Source organism: Lissotriton helveticus, chromosome 5_1 (genome assembly GCF_964261635.1).
Source record: "Lissotriton helveticus chromosome 5_1, aLisHel1.1, whole genome shotgun sequence".
Classification (NCBI taxonomy): Eukaryota; Metazoa; Chordata; class Amphibia; order Caudata; family Salamandridae; genus Lissotriton; species Lissotriton helveticus.
This window is the reverse complement of record NC_136065.1, coordinates 898,380,115-898,395,579: the sequence shown is the minus strand read 5'-3', so window position 1 is coordinate 898,395,579 and position 15,465 is coordinate 898,380,115.

Sequence of the window (15,465 nt, the reverse complement as noted above, 5' to 3'; positions counted from 1 at the left end):
CTGGGTACTGCTGGGCACTGCTGGGGGTCTTAGCCACACACACACTGTAATGCTGGGCACTACTGGGCACTGCTGGGGGTCTTAGCCACACATACACTGTAATGCTGGGCACTGCTGGGCACTGCTGGGGGTCTTAGCCACACACACCCTATGCGACTGGGCACTGCTGGGTGTGTTTTCTACATACCTCTTACACTTACACTGACATAGCAGACGTATGTCCCACACGTCTCACTGTTACACAGGTGATATGCGGTAGCGTACCGTACCCCGAGGTCGATGACGTAGGTGCGGCACGTCTCTGTATTACACTGGTGATGTGCGGTAGCGTACCATACCCCGAGGTTGATGATGTAGGTGCGGCACGTCTCAGTATTACACTGGTGATGTGCGGGAGCGTACCGTACCCCGAGGTCAATGACGTAGGTGCGGCACGTCTCTGTATCACACTGGTGATGTGCGGTAGCGTACCGTACCCCGAGGTCGATGACGTAGGTGCGGCACGTCTCAGTATTACACTGGTGATGTGCGGTAGCGTACCGTACCCCGAGGTCGATGACGTACGTGCGGCACTTGTCTGTATTACACTGGTGATGTGCGGTAGCGTACCGTACCCCGAGGTCGATGACGTAGGTGCGGCACGTCTCTGTATTACACTGGTGATGTGCAGTACCGTACCGTACCCCGAGGTCAATGACGTAGGTGCGGCATGTCTCTGTATTACACTGGTGATGTGCGGTAGCCTACCGTACCCCGAGGTCGATGGCGTAGGTGTGGCACGTCTCACTATTACACAGGTGATATGCGGTAGCGTGTGGTGCAACGTACCCAGACATTACAGTCATGCAATGGAGATGTGCACGTGTGGCACCACGTACAGGTATGTTGGACTTCGTTATACTCACCGTCTGCGCCGTCGTCGGTTTCTATGTACGAGGTGGTGGCTGTACAGGATTGGGATGACACGGACGATGGCGTTCATGTCTTGTTTGTCGCGTACCGGGTGCGGTTCGTGACGGACTCTGGTTTTACGGTAGTTTTGAGCTCACGTAGCAAAAGAGCCGTACGGAGTGTGTTCAACACGGATCGTACTTCCTGGTTCGGAAGACGCGGTCTATTTACGTTCGGACGTAGCGTGGAGCGTCAGCCGACTGCAAATCGTATGGACTTTCGATTTGTACGGCGTTTTTTACGAGGCGTACGGAATGACGCTTTTGGTTGGGATCGTACTTGCTGATTCGTCGGGGGGACGCTTACGGGTACGAATCGTACGGGGAAAAACGCTCCGAACGGCAATTCGGAGCACTTTTTACCGGATCGGAATCGACCCCAGAGTGTCAAACTCTCCCCTATGTTTCCGCAGGAATGATATGCAAGACGAGAGGTCCCAAGTTTCCCTACTCACTTACCTTACCCAAACAATTCAAAGCACCAATGGTGATTCAGGGGAAGATGGGAAAAACAAGGCGCTAGGAAAGTAAGGCCAGGAAGCCAGGTGCTTTTCCTGCATATAACAAGATAACAGAATGTTTGCGTAAGTAAAAAAGAGATAAGCACTGTGCTAGAATAATGGTAATACGGGTATATATATATATATATATATTCACTGAAAAAACCATAGGTTATAGACCATATATAGTTAGGAATTAGCATTTAAAAAACCTTATTTTACTCACACAAAACCATTGAAATTCCATATATAGTTAGTTGCACTAACTATATATCGCGCACCCGCAATCCACTGCTGATGATGTCACATATTACATCATTCATGACATGGTCAGTGACATCACTGATGACATCACTGATGACATCTCAAATTACATCACTGATGACATCACTGATGACATCATCCAGTGACTGTGTGTTTCTGTAAAGTTTTAATATGTTTGATATATTGAAGAATGAGTGGATATATAAGTGTCTGGATGAAGGATTTAGTAGGTGCGTGACTGACTGTATGAGTGAGTGAATAAATGTGTCGTACTAAATGCATGGGTTAGTGACTAAACTGTCTGAATGTGTGCATCAGTATGTCTGTTGTGATGTAAACTGCTGCATGTGTTGATCATTAGCTATACGAGAGGCTATATGTGTTATTGATTGGTTGCCCAAGTATTTGAATGGGAGATTGAGTTTGTGTGGGGGTGGCTGGGAGGTGTGTGACTCTGTGCATAGATGTGTGAGCAGTTGATTCACTAGGTGTATGAGTTCAAGAGTGCATGCGGAAAAAGCTACATGGGCGGTTGACTGTGTGCATGAGTGTATTGATGAGGGAATGGATATCTCAATGCTACATGTCATAGTAAGTACATATGTAAAACACAGTACATGTGAGAGTTGGCATATATAAATAACTGTGCATGAGAGCCACTGAATGTGTGAGTGGCTGTATGGATCATTGTGAACTTGTATCAGGGATTGTATAAGAGAGTAAATATGTGTTAGTATATGTTTGAATAAGTAAGGTGTGTATAACTGTATAGTTGAGGAAATGGAGGTGAGATTGTTTCTTTGCATGACTGACTAGGTGTGTGAGTAACTCCATGGATGAGTGACAGTGTGTGAGTGTCTGTATACACTGAGTGTATCTAAGGTTATATTAGAGTCTGAAGAGGTTTATCGTATTAGCACAAGAATGATGTCAAATGAGATGTCATCAGTGATGTCATCAGTGATGTCATTTGAGATGTCATCAGTGATGTCATCAGTGATGTCACTGACCATGTCATGAATGATGCAATATGTGACATCATCAGCAGTGGATTGCGGGTGCGCGATATATAGTTAGTGCAACTAACTATATATGGAATTTCAATGGTTTTGTGTGAGTAAAATAAGGTTTTTTAAATGCTAATTCCTAACTATATATGGTCTATAACCTATGGTTTTTTCAGTGAATTTTCAAGGTTTTTTAAATGCTAATTCCTAACTATATATGGTCTCTAACCTATGGTTTTTTCAGTGAATTTCAATGGTTTTTTAATAGCAAATATCATAAGCTGTCGAATGTCAAGTACGTGGTAAGTAAAAACATTTTCGTGTTTATGCACACTGATCTGCTTTGAATGCTGCCCCCCCCTCATTTCTATTACGAGTACTCTCTCTTTGCAGATAGTGAAGGTAGTTAACGCAGGCCTTTGCCCCCGTTGTAATCCGTCGTGCCTGCTTCTCTCTCCATTTGATTGATTGTTATCCAAGCATTTACTGTTTTAGAATTGGTTCTCTTTGGTTCATTCTCTATTTACAAACAAGCACAGAGTCGCAATACTCTGTTTAGTCTTTGCAGATAGTGAAAAATCGTGTAAAAAAACAAAAGGAATCGAGCAAAATCAGTAGGCCACTAATGGGATCTCTTTTTGACCTCGCTAAAATAGAAACATTAGGAACAACCCCTCATGATTGCTCGTGGAATGGCCACGACGGAGCTACGAGATGGTGGTGCCAGCTTCAGTCTGAAACATCCAGAAACACTGTAGACTACCAATTCGATCAGTTCCGGTAGCGCCCCAACGTGACCCGGTAGAGAAGAACTTGCCCTCCCCTCTTTGACTGATGGTTCTTGTTGCCTGTCCCTTCTGTTGTCATTTAACAGAACTATTTAGCCTGCTGAAAGGGGTTGTGTTTCGACCGCTGGTTGGTGGAGACATTTTGACTATATTCTGGACCTGCGTTGTCGCGTAATGCGTCATATGACGCGCCGCGTTAGCGCATCCGGAAGTCATCCGGGGCGCGACGCGCAGCGCGTAACGTAAGCATAACAAGTCATGTGACTTGTTAATAAAACTTTTCATTGGTTCATTTTACTTTTCTTATTCTAATGATGAAAGGCTTGGTCATATGACCTAAAAATTACGCTTTTTATTACTTCTGAACATTATTTTTTCTTAAATATATGTTATAATGTTCCAGGCTAATGTACTTTCCCGGAAAATGTACAACTGTCCTGCAAGTAAAATATATTCTTTTTTCGAGAAAAAGAGCGTTTCTTCGTCCCATGACGGAGCCGTTGAGCAAAAGAGGGTCGACCTGCTGTCTTAGTCGCCGATATGCCTGAATATGAGATTCTTATCGATCACTTTATGTTGCAGGAATAGAAAACACAACAGCCCTTGACCATTTATCTTTACTGCGTTCCTTCGTATTATACCTTTTACCCTTCATGTAATTGGTCTGCTTTATTTCACTTGCCTTTTAATGATTCTAAAACAGTGACTATTATTAAAAACTTTACCAATGTATATACTTCTACCATGTTTTCTTTTAAAAACCTTTATTGTGAAAATTTCATTATACAAATACGAGCCTATAACCACGTGGGCCTGCCACGGAGCAAACTGTAATCGTATATGATGAATAGACATTTACACTGTAGAGGAACGTAACGGGCGGGCCATTAGGTTGCAAGAACTAACGTGTCTAACAGTTGCGGAATCGGTGGACGTACATTTTATAATTAAAATACGACAGGGCCAGTTACAATAAAATTATCTAGATATACATTTACGGTCAAGTACCATGGGTGACGTTAATTCGAACTTTCAATCAATAACACATCAAAACTTAATATCAATAGGGATGTCGAAATATTCAATCAATTCTCGTCCCCGCCGCCATGTGCTTCAAAACTGCATACATATCTCGTGATATCAAGGTTGTGCAACCAGTACACAACAAGGAGTTACGAGTCCCATTTATTCCGGCGCCATTTTGGGCGAGGACGGGCAGGTCCAGGATATAGTCAAAATGTCTCCACCAACCATCGACTATGATGATGTTCATATGCTGTATTTATTAGAGTAATACTCATCTATCCACATGAAATTAATTTGCCACAATCTAAACATGTCATTTTAATCTTTCCAAAGTTCTTCTGAATATTTGGGACCGTTTCCCTTGCCTCTGATGCTGTCAGTGCCACTTCTTTGGTGAATGTACTGGCAGGTCGGGGGTTGTCCTCCAAACCTCTCTTTTGTGCACCACTATGATTAATCGGTGCCACCTCTCCATATGACGATGCATGGTATAATTACCATAACTATATTTTTTTCGGTTCCTCTGGAGAGTACATCGTGGCAGATGAGGCAGGTAACGTACCGGGCATTTACCTTTTTTGCATGTAGAGGAAAGGAAAAAAAATTCGAGCGTCCGAGTTCTAAGGTGTCCCAGGGCCATTTTAGTGGACCAGGCCCAAATCCAAAGAACAGGCCGCCATTTTGAGAGTCCTGTTGCAGCCGCCTGTCGCTGTAGCAGCAAGAGCGGGCGAAACTCAGCTAGACGGCGCTCCACTGCAGATGAAGTGCCTCAACCTGGAGAGGCGGGAGAGGCTCGTTTGCGCCGCCTCCCCCCCCCCTTCGGGCACCCCACGCCGTCTTTCGGCGCAGCATTGTAGGATGGCCACACCAGTGCGGCAACTTGCTAGACACCACCTCGGTGCCATCCGGATCTCGGCGCCCCACTGCAGATGAAGTGCCTCCACATGGAGGGAGAGACTCGTTTGCGCCGCCTCCCCCCCGCTTCTCAGAACTCTCAACTATGACACCACCTCGGTGCCATCCGGATCTTGGCGCCTTGTGCTGGTTCCGGCCTATTCACACATCGGTCCGCTACTGACGCCACCTCACAGGCCAACGGGGCGCCCCACGCCGACTTTCGGCGCAGCATTGTAGGATGGCCACACCAGTGCGGCAACTTGCTGGACACCACCTCGGTGCCATCCGGATCTTGGCGCGTTGTGCTGCCTTTGGCCCTATTCGCACATCGGTCCGCTACTGACGCCACCTCACAGGCCAACGTGGTACACCACGCCGACTTTCGGCGCAGCATTGTAGGATGGCCACACCAGTGCGGCAACTTGCTGGACACCACCTCGGTGCCATCCGGATCTTGGCGCGTTGTGCTGCCTTTGGCCCTATTCGCACATCGGTCCGCTACTGACGCCACCTCACAGGCCAACGTGGTACCCCACGCCGACTTTCGGCGCAGCATTGTAGGATGGCCACACCAGTGCGGCAACTTGCTGGACACCACCTCGGTGCCATCTGGATCTTGGCGCGTTGTGCTGCCTTCGGCCTATTCGCACATCGGTCCGCTACTGACGCCACCTCACAGGCCAACGTGGTACCCCACGCCGACTTTCGGCGCAGCATTGTAGGATGGCCACACCAGTGCGGCAACTTGCTGGACACCACCTCGGTGCCATCTGGATCTTGGCGCGTTGTGCTGCCTTCGGCCTATTCGCACATCGGTCCGCCACTGACGCCGCCTCACGTGATAAACGGATTTTCTACGCTTTTTATAACCCTATGCCGCATAACAGGTCATGTGACTTGTTTATAAAACTTTTCATTTGTTCATTTTACTTTTGGTTTCCTAATGAGGAAGGCTTGATCATATGACCTAAAATAACACTTTTCATTGGATTAAAACATTTTTTTTCCCCAAACGATGAAAGCCCCACCTTGTTTCTGGATGTTTCAGACTGAAGCTGGCGTCAGCATGAAAGCACCACCATCTCGTGGCTCCGTCGTGGTCATTCCGCGAGCAATCATGGCAGCCGCTCCCCACCGGAAACCTGCAGGAGTCGGGGGCCCCCAAGACCTTTGTAGAATCTTCAAGGCTGAGGGGACGCTTTCGAGAATGGGGTCCAAGACCTATCAGACAAGCGTCCGAGTTCCAAGGTATCCCAGGGCCATTTCAGTGGACCAGGCCCAAAAAGGAAAGAGCCTGCCGCCATTTTGAGAGTCCTGTGGGCGCAACTCAGCTGAATGGCGGATTTTGGCACAGTGTACCAAAAGCGGGCGGAATGGCAACTGAAACGGTAAAGGGGTGCCCCACTACAGCAGACGAGCCTCCACCTGGGGAGGCCCGTTCACGCCGCCTCACCCCCCCCCCCGGGGCGCCCCACGCCGTTATTCGGAGCAGCATTGTAGGATACCAAAACCAGTGCGGCAACTTACTGGACATCACCTGGGTGCCATCCACATCTCAGCGCGTTCTGCTGCCTTGGGACTATTCGCACAACAGACCGCTACTGACAAGGCCTCCCCCAGGACGCCCGACGCCGTTTTTCGGAGCTGCATTGTACGATACCAAAACCAGTGCGGCAACTTACTGGACATCACCTGGGTGCCATCCACATCTCAGCGCGTTCTGCTGCCTTGGGACTATTCGCACAACAGACCGCTACTGACAAGGCCTCCCCCCGCACCCCCCGGGACGCCCCACGCCGTTTTTCGGAGCTGCATTGTAGGATACCAAAAACCAGTGCGGCACCCAGGTAACATCACCTGAGTGCCGTCCAGAACTCAGCACGTTGTGCTGCCTTGGGACTATTCGCACAAAACACAGCTACTGACCATTGTTGCTTCTTTTTTCCATAAAATGTTTAAATGTATTTACTGTTTTTGTTGCGTTGTATATATTTATAAGTTATTAAAGTTTTATAATCCTACTACTTTGTTGGAGTGCTATATATTTTTAATGTGACACATAATTGTAAAAACTTTGATGTACAAAGAGGCATCCCTGGAATCTTCCGCTTCAGGCTGGGTCCCCTCCCCAATCACAATACAGGATGGTTTTCAGATAGTAGGAACGCGTGTGGTGTGACGGATCTCATCGGGTGGGGGCCTTGATCTACTGTAACTCCTTTGAAGAGGGGTGATTCTTTACAGCTGGAGCCATAAACTACATCTGCAGGGCTAGGTGATAGCCTGGGACCGGCCTGGACAATCGGACACATAGGAAGAGGAGTGTCAGAGGGTGCGGTAGTGAATAGGGCGAAAGGGAGGTGTTGAGCGGGCACAGGGTGTGATTCTCAGGGAAGAGCAGCGCAGATGGGGGGAGGTTTATTGCCCATGCATAAGACAGAGAGCGGGGGTGACCAGTGCCTGGGGGAGATGCTTGCAAGGGTGGGGAGCCATGCTAAGGATCGACAGCGTGCAGAGAGTGGGTCTGGTCAAGGCATCTAAAATGGCTGCCGTGCACGACAAAAGTGTGGCATTTGAAAAAAGGCAAGATGGCGCAGACAATGTTTATCAACACTTCCTGATTTCCTTCGAATCGAACGTTAACAGACGTTATCTCTCCCACACTACCGGTCCCCCTGGGCTTAAACGCCGAGATAGTAGGGACTGCATCCCGTGGAGATACGCCGAGACGTCACTCAGCAGAAAAAAAAAAAAAAAATCAATAAAAGTCTATAAACATACAATAAGTTAAAAGTCAATCATTCTTGTTTCCTTGTAGTACGCTCCCCAGTCCGCTTTCCGTTACGCGTACCGGGCGCACCCCACGAAAAAAAACGGGGTTTTTTTGGTTTTTTTTGCCCCACGGGGCCCTTTTAAAGCCTCCACATCAAACCTAGGGGGTCAGGGAGGATCTACTATGCCCTCTTATGGTCATTTGCCCCTTCGCTTTGGCCTCCTCTTGTCTCTCGATCCTACCGAGAGACAAGATGGCGGCCGCTACGGACTGTTTGGAATGTTTACAGACACCGGAGAGCCAATCAGCTTCGCTTCGCAAAGCTCCATAACGCGAAAAGTACGCGAAACGGATCGCTGCCCGGAGCGCTGTCACAGATATATATCTTTTTTTGAACGTTAATTTCTCAAAATCCACTGGAGCACATATCTTGAGACCTAGCAAAGGCACATCGGGCTACCAGTCCCTACAATTTTGCCAAGTTTTGTGCAAAACCATTTAGCCGTTCGGGCTAAAAGTGAGGCCAACCGCCCTATGGAAATTAACATGGGAAAAACGCGTTTTGGGACCCCCCTTTTTTCTAGGCCCCCCCTTGACGAACCCCCCCCAAATTTTCAGGGGCTGCTCAGAAACAAAATGTTCCATTGTCCTGAAAATTTCAGCCAATTCCGTCCACAAACGCCAAAGTTATTAGACATAGAATTTTCAAAAAACCCATAGAGAAAAAATCCTAACTATATATACCTACTGGAGACCGCCAGTAGGTAATATATATAGATATATATATTACCTACTGGCGGTCGCCAGTAGGTATATATAGTTAGGATTTTTTCCCTATGGGATTTTTGAAAATTCTATGTCTAATAACTTTAGCGTTTGTGGACGGAATTGGCAGAAATTTTCAGGAAAATGGCACATTTTGTTTCTGAGCAGCCTCTGAAAATTTTGGGGGGGTTCGTCAAGGGGGGGCCGAGAAAAAAGGGGGGTCCCAAAACGCGTTTTTCCCATGTTAATTTCCATAGGGCGGTTGGCCTCACTTTTAGCGCGAACGGCTGAATGGATTTGCACGAAACTTGGCAAAATTGTAGGGACTGGTAGCCCGATGTGCCTTTTGTAGGTCTCAATATATGTGCTCCAGTGGATTTTGAGAAATTAACGTTTAAAAAAAGATATATATCTGTAACAGCGGACCGGGCAGCGGCCCAGGACGCGTACTTTTCGCGCAACGGAGCTTTGTGAAGCGAAGCTGATTGGTTCTCCGGCGTCTGTCAACATTCCAAACAGTCCGTAGCGGCCGCCATCTTGTCTCTCGGTAGGATCGAGAGACAAGAGGAGGCCAAAGCGAAGGGGCAAATGACCATAAGGGGGCATAGTACATTGTCGCTGACCCCCTAGGTTTGATGTGGAGGTTTTAAAAGGGCCCCGCGGGGCAAAAAAAAATAAAAATAATAATAATGGAACAGCTGAATGGATTTGTACGAAACTTGGCAAAATTTTAGGGACTGGTAGCCCGATGTGCCTTTGCTAGATCTCAATATATGTGCTCCAGTGGATTTTGAGAAATTAACGTTCAAAAAAAGATATATATCTGTAACACCGCACCGCTTCGCGTACTTTTCGCGTTACGGAGCTTTGCGAAGCGAAGCTGATTGGCTCTCCGGTGTCTGTAAACATTCCAAACAGTCCGTAGCGGCCGCCATCTTGTCTCTCGGTAGGATCGAACAGCTGAATGGATTTGCACGAAACTTGGCAAAATTGTAGGGACTGGTAGCCCGATGTGCCTTTGCTAGGTCTCAATATATGTGCTTCAGTGCATTTTGAGAAATTAACGTTCAAAAACAAGATATATATCTGTAACAGCGCTCCGCTTCGCGGAGATAAAATTATATGTGTATTACCTAGCTGTTGCTAACACCAGTTAGCGACGGCTAGTAGAAGATAGCGACCATCTTGGGCCCCACTTTGCATGTGAGTGATATTTATCACTAATGACATGCAAAGTGGGCATGCCAAGATGTTAGCGACTGGAAACAGTCGCTAACATCGCTATCTCCTATTATCAACTTTTGGAAATATTCGAGATAAGCGCGAATATCTCCAAAAGCTACCACCTGCCCTGAGCAGTTCTTAGCCATGTTATCCAATGGGAGGTGGATAACATGGCTAAGAGCATTAGCTCGGTAATGCATGAATATCGCTGAGTTTTCAGCGATATTAATGCATTGCGGTCGTTTTTTATCGTATTTCCGATAAACCTTGATAATAGCAAGGTTTATCTGCGATAATTTCTGACGGTAAAAAAATCGTTGCTAAGCATCGTTAGGGATAAATATCGCTTAACTTTGGTAATATGCCCCAACGTCTGTTAACGTTCGATTCGAAGGAAATCAGGAAGTGTTGAAAAACATTGTCTGCGCCATCTTGTCTTTTTTCAAATGCCACACTTTTGTCGTGCACGGCAGCCATTTTAGATGCCTTGACCAGACCCACTCTGTGCACGCTGTCGATCCTTAGCATGGCTCCCCACCCTCGCAAGCATCTCCCCCAGGCAGTGGTCACCCCCGCTCTCTGTCTTATGCATGGGTAATAAACCTCCCCCCATCTGCGCTGCTCTTCCCTGAGAATCACACCCTGTGCCCGCCCAACACCTCCCTTTCGCCCTATTCACTACCGCACCCTCTGACACTCCTTTTCCTCTGTGTCCGATTGTCCAGGCTGGTCCTAGGGTATCAGCTAGCCCTGCAGATGTAGTTTATGGCCACAGCTGTAAAGAATCACCCCTCTTCAAAGGAGTTATAGTAGATCAAGGCCCACACTCGATGAGATCCGTCACAGCAGAAGCGTTGCTATTATCTGAAAACCATCCTGTATTGTGATTGGGGAGGGGACCGAGCCTGAAGCGGAAGATTCCAGGGATGACTCTTTGTACATCAAAGTTTTTACAATTATGTGTCACATTAAATATATATAGCACTCCGACAAAGTAGTAAGATTATAAAACTTTAATAATTTATAAATATATACAAGAAAACAAAAATAGTAATAACATATAAACATTTTTAGGGAAAAACAACGAAGTAGCGGTCGGCTGTGCGAATAGTCCCAACGCAGCACAACGTCCAGATTTCCGGCGTAGGGCGTCGCGGGGGGTGGGTCATCAGTAGCAAACTGTTGTGCGAATAGTTCCAAGGCAGCAGAACGCGCCGAAATCTAGATGACACGAAAGTGATGTCTAGTAAGTTGCCACCCAGCAAATAACGGCATGGGGCGTCGCGGGGGGTGGGTCATCAGTAGCAAACTGTTGCGCGAATAGTTCCAAGGCAGCAGAACGATGGCACCAAGGTGATGTCCAGTAAGTTGCCGCACTGGTTTTGGTATCCTACAATGCTGCTCCGAATAACGGCGTGGGGCGCCCCGGGGGAGGCGGCGTGAACGGGCCTCTCCAGGTGGAGTGTCATCTGTTGTAGTGGGGCGCCCCTTTACCGTTTCAGTTGCCATTCCGTCCGTTTTTGGTCCACTGTGTCAAATGCCGCAATTCAGCTGAGTTGCGCCCACTCTTGCGGTGCAGCGATAGGCGGCTGTCACAGGAGTCTCAAAATGGCGGCAGGCTGTTTCCTTTTTGGGCCTGGTCCACTGAAATGGCCCTGGGACACCTTGGAAATCGGACGCTTGTCTGCTAGGTCTTGGACCCCATTCTCGAAAGCGTCCCCTCCGCCTTGAGAATTCATCAAAAGTTTTGGGGGCTCCGACTCCTGCAGGCTTCTGGTGGGGAGCGGCTGCCATGATTGCTCGCGGAATGACCACGACTGAGCTACGAGATGGTGGTGCTCTCATGCTGACGCCAGCTTCAGTCTGAAACATCCAGAAACAAGGTGCGGCTTTCATCGTTTGGGAAAAAAAAAGTTTTCATCCAATGAAAAGTGTTGTTTTTAGGTCACATGATCAAGCCTTCCATCATTAGGAAACCAAAAGTAAAATGGACCAATGAAAAGTTTTATAAACAAGTCACATGACCTGTTATGCGGCATAGGGTGTAAAATGCGGAGAAAATATGTTGGCACGTGAGGCGGCGTCAGTAGCGGACCGATGTGCGAATAGGCCGAAGGCAATACAACGCGCCAAGATCCGGATGGCACCGAGGTGGTGTCTAGTAAGTTGCCGCACTGGTGTGGCCATCCTACAATGCTGAAAGTCGGCGTGGGGCGCCCCGTTGGCCTGTGAGATGGCGTCAGTAGCGGACCGATGTGTGAATGGGGCCGAAGGCAGCGCAACAATATTTTCGGAATAGAAGACACCACTAGGCGCTGAGATGCCAAGATCCGGATGGCACCGAGGTGGTGTGTAGCAAGTTGCCGCACTGGTGTGGCCATTCTACAATGCTGAAAGTCGGCGTGGGGCGCCCCGTTGGCCTGTGAGTTTGCGTCAGTAGCGGACCGATGTGCGAATAGGCCGAAGGCAGCACAACGCGCCAAGATCCGGATGGCACCGAGGTGGTGTCTAGTAAGTTGTCGCACTTCTGTGGCCATCCTACAATGTTGAAAGTCGGCGTGGGGCGCCCCGTTGGCCTGTGAGATGGCGTCAGTAGCGGACCGATGTGCGAATGGGGCCAAAGGCAGCGCAACAATATTTTCTGATTTGAAGACACCACAAGGCGCTGAGATGCCAAGATCCGGATGGCACCGAGGTGGTGTCTAGCAAGTTGTGGCACTGGTGTGGCCATCGTACAATGGTAAAAGTCGGCGTGGGGCGCCCTGTTGGCCTGTGAGATGGTGTCAGTAGCGGACTGATGTGTGAATGGGGCCAAAGGCAGCGCAACAATATTTTCTACAATATTTTCGGAGTAGAAGACACCACAAGGCGCTGAGATGCCAAGATCCGGATGGCACCGAGGTGATGTCTAAGTTGCGGACCGATGTGCGAATGGGGCCAAAGGTAGCGTAACAAGATTTTCTGTATGGAAGATACCACTAGGCGTTGAGATGCCAAGATTCGGATGGCACCGAGGTGATGTCTAGCAAGTTGTGCCACTGGTGTGGCCATCGTACAATGGTAAAAGTCGGCGTGGGGCGCCCTATTGGCCTGTGAGATGGTGTCAGTAGCGGACTGATGTGCGAATGGGGCCAAAGGCAGCGCAACAATATTTTCTGACTGACACCACAAGGCGCTGAGATGCCAAGATCCGGATGGCACCGAGGTGATGTCTAAGTTGCGGACTGATGTGCGAATGGGGCCAAAGGCAGCGTAACAATATTTTCTGTATGGAAGATACCACTAGGCGTTGAGATGCCAAGATTCGGATGGCACCGAGGTGATGTCTAGCAAGTTGGTGTGGTCATCCTACAATGCTGAAACTCGGCGTGGGTCACCCCATTAGCCTGTGAGATGGCGTCAGTAGCGGACCGATGTGCGAATAGGCCGAAGGCAGCACAACGCGCCAAGATCCGGATGTCACCGTGGTGGTTTCATAGTTGAGAGGCACTTCATCTGCAGTGGGGCGCCGAGATCCGGATGGCACCGAGGTGATGTCTAGCAAGTTGCTGTACTGGTGTGGTCATCCTACAATGCTGAAATGTAGTGGGGCGCCCATTTACCGTTTCAGTTGCCATTCAGCTGAGTTTCGGCTGCTCTTGATGCTACAGCGACAGGCGGCTGCAAGAGGACTCTCAAAATGGCGGCCTGTTCTTTGGATTTGGGCCTGGTCCACTAAAATGGCCCTGGGACACCTTAGAACTCGGACGCTCGATTTTTTTTTCCTTTCCTGTACATGCAAAAAAAGGTAAATGCCCGGTACGTTACACGCTTCATCTGCCACGATGAACTCTCCAGAGGAACCGAAAAAAAATATAGTTGTGATAACTATACCATACATCGTCATATGGAGAGGTGGCACCAATTAATTATAGTGCTGCATAAAAGAGAGATTTGGAGGAGAACCCCTGACCTGCTAGTACATTCATCAAAGAAGTGGCACTGAGAGCTTCAGAGGCAAGGGAAACGGTCCCAAATATTTAGAAGAACTTTGGAAAGATTAAAATGACATGTTTAGATTGTGGTAAATTAATTTCATGTGGACAGATGAGTGTTACTCTAATAAATACAGCATATGAACATCATCATAGTCGATGGTTGGTAGAGACATTTTGACTATATCCTGGACCTGCCCGTCCTCGCCCAAAATGGCGCCGGAATAAATGGGACTCGTAACTCCTTGTTGTGTACTGGTTGCAGAACCTTGAAATCACGAGATACGTATGCAGTTTTGAAGCACATGGCGGGCGGGGACGAGAATTGATTGAATATTTCGACATCCCTATTGATATTAAGTTCTGATGTGTTATTGATTACTGTACTGTTGAAAATTCGAATTAACGTCACCCATGGTACTTGCCCGCAAATGTATATCTAGATAATTTTATTGTAACTGGCCCTGTCGTATTTTAATTATAAAATGTACGTCCACCGATTCCGTAACTGTTAGACACCTTAGTTCTTGCAACCTAATGGCCCGCCCGTTACGTTCCTCTACAGTGTAAATGTCTATTCATCATATACGATTACAGTTTGCTCCGTGGCAGGCCCACGTGGTTATAGGCTCGTATTTGTATAATGAAATTTTCACAATAAAGGTTTTTAAAAGAAAACATGGTAGAAGTATATACATTGGTAAAGTTTTTAATAATAGTCACTGTTTTAGAATCATTAAAAGGCAAGTGAAATAAAGCAGACCAATTACATGAAGGGTAAAAGGTATAATACGAAGGAACGCAGTAAAGATAAATGGTCAAGGGCTGTTGTGTTTTCTATTCCTGCAACATAAAGTGATCGATAAGAATCTCATATTCAGGCGTATCGGCGACTAAGACAGCAGGTCGACCCTCTTTTGCTCAACGGCTCCGTCATGGGACGAAGAAACGCTCTTTTTCTCGAAAAAAGAATATATTTTACTTGCAGGACAGTTGTAAAATTTCCGGGAAAGTACATTAGCCTGGAACATTATAACATATATTTAAGAAAAAATAATGTTCGGAAGTAATTAAAAGCGTAATTTTTAGGCGATATGACCAAGGCTTTCATCATTAGAATAAGAAAAGGAAAATGAACCAATGAAAAGTTTTATTAACAAGTCACATGACTTGTTATGCTTACGTTACGCGCTGCGCGCCCCGGATGACTTCCGGATGCGCTAACGCGGCGCGTCATATGACGCATTACGCGACAACGCAGGTCCAGAATATAGTCAAAATGTCTCCACCAACCAGC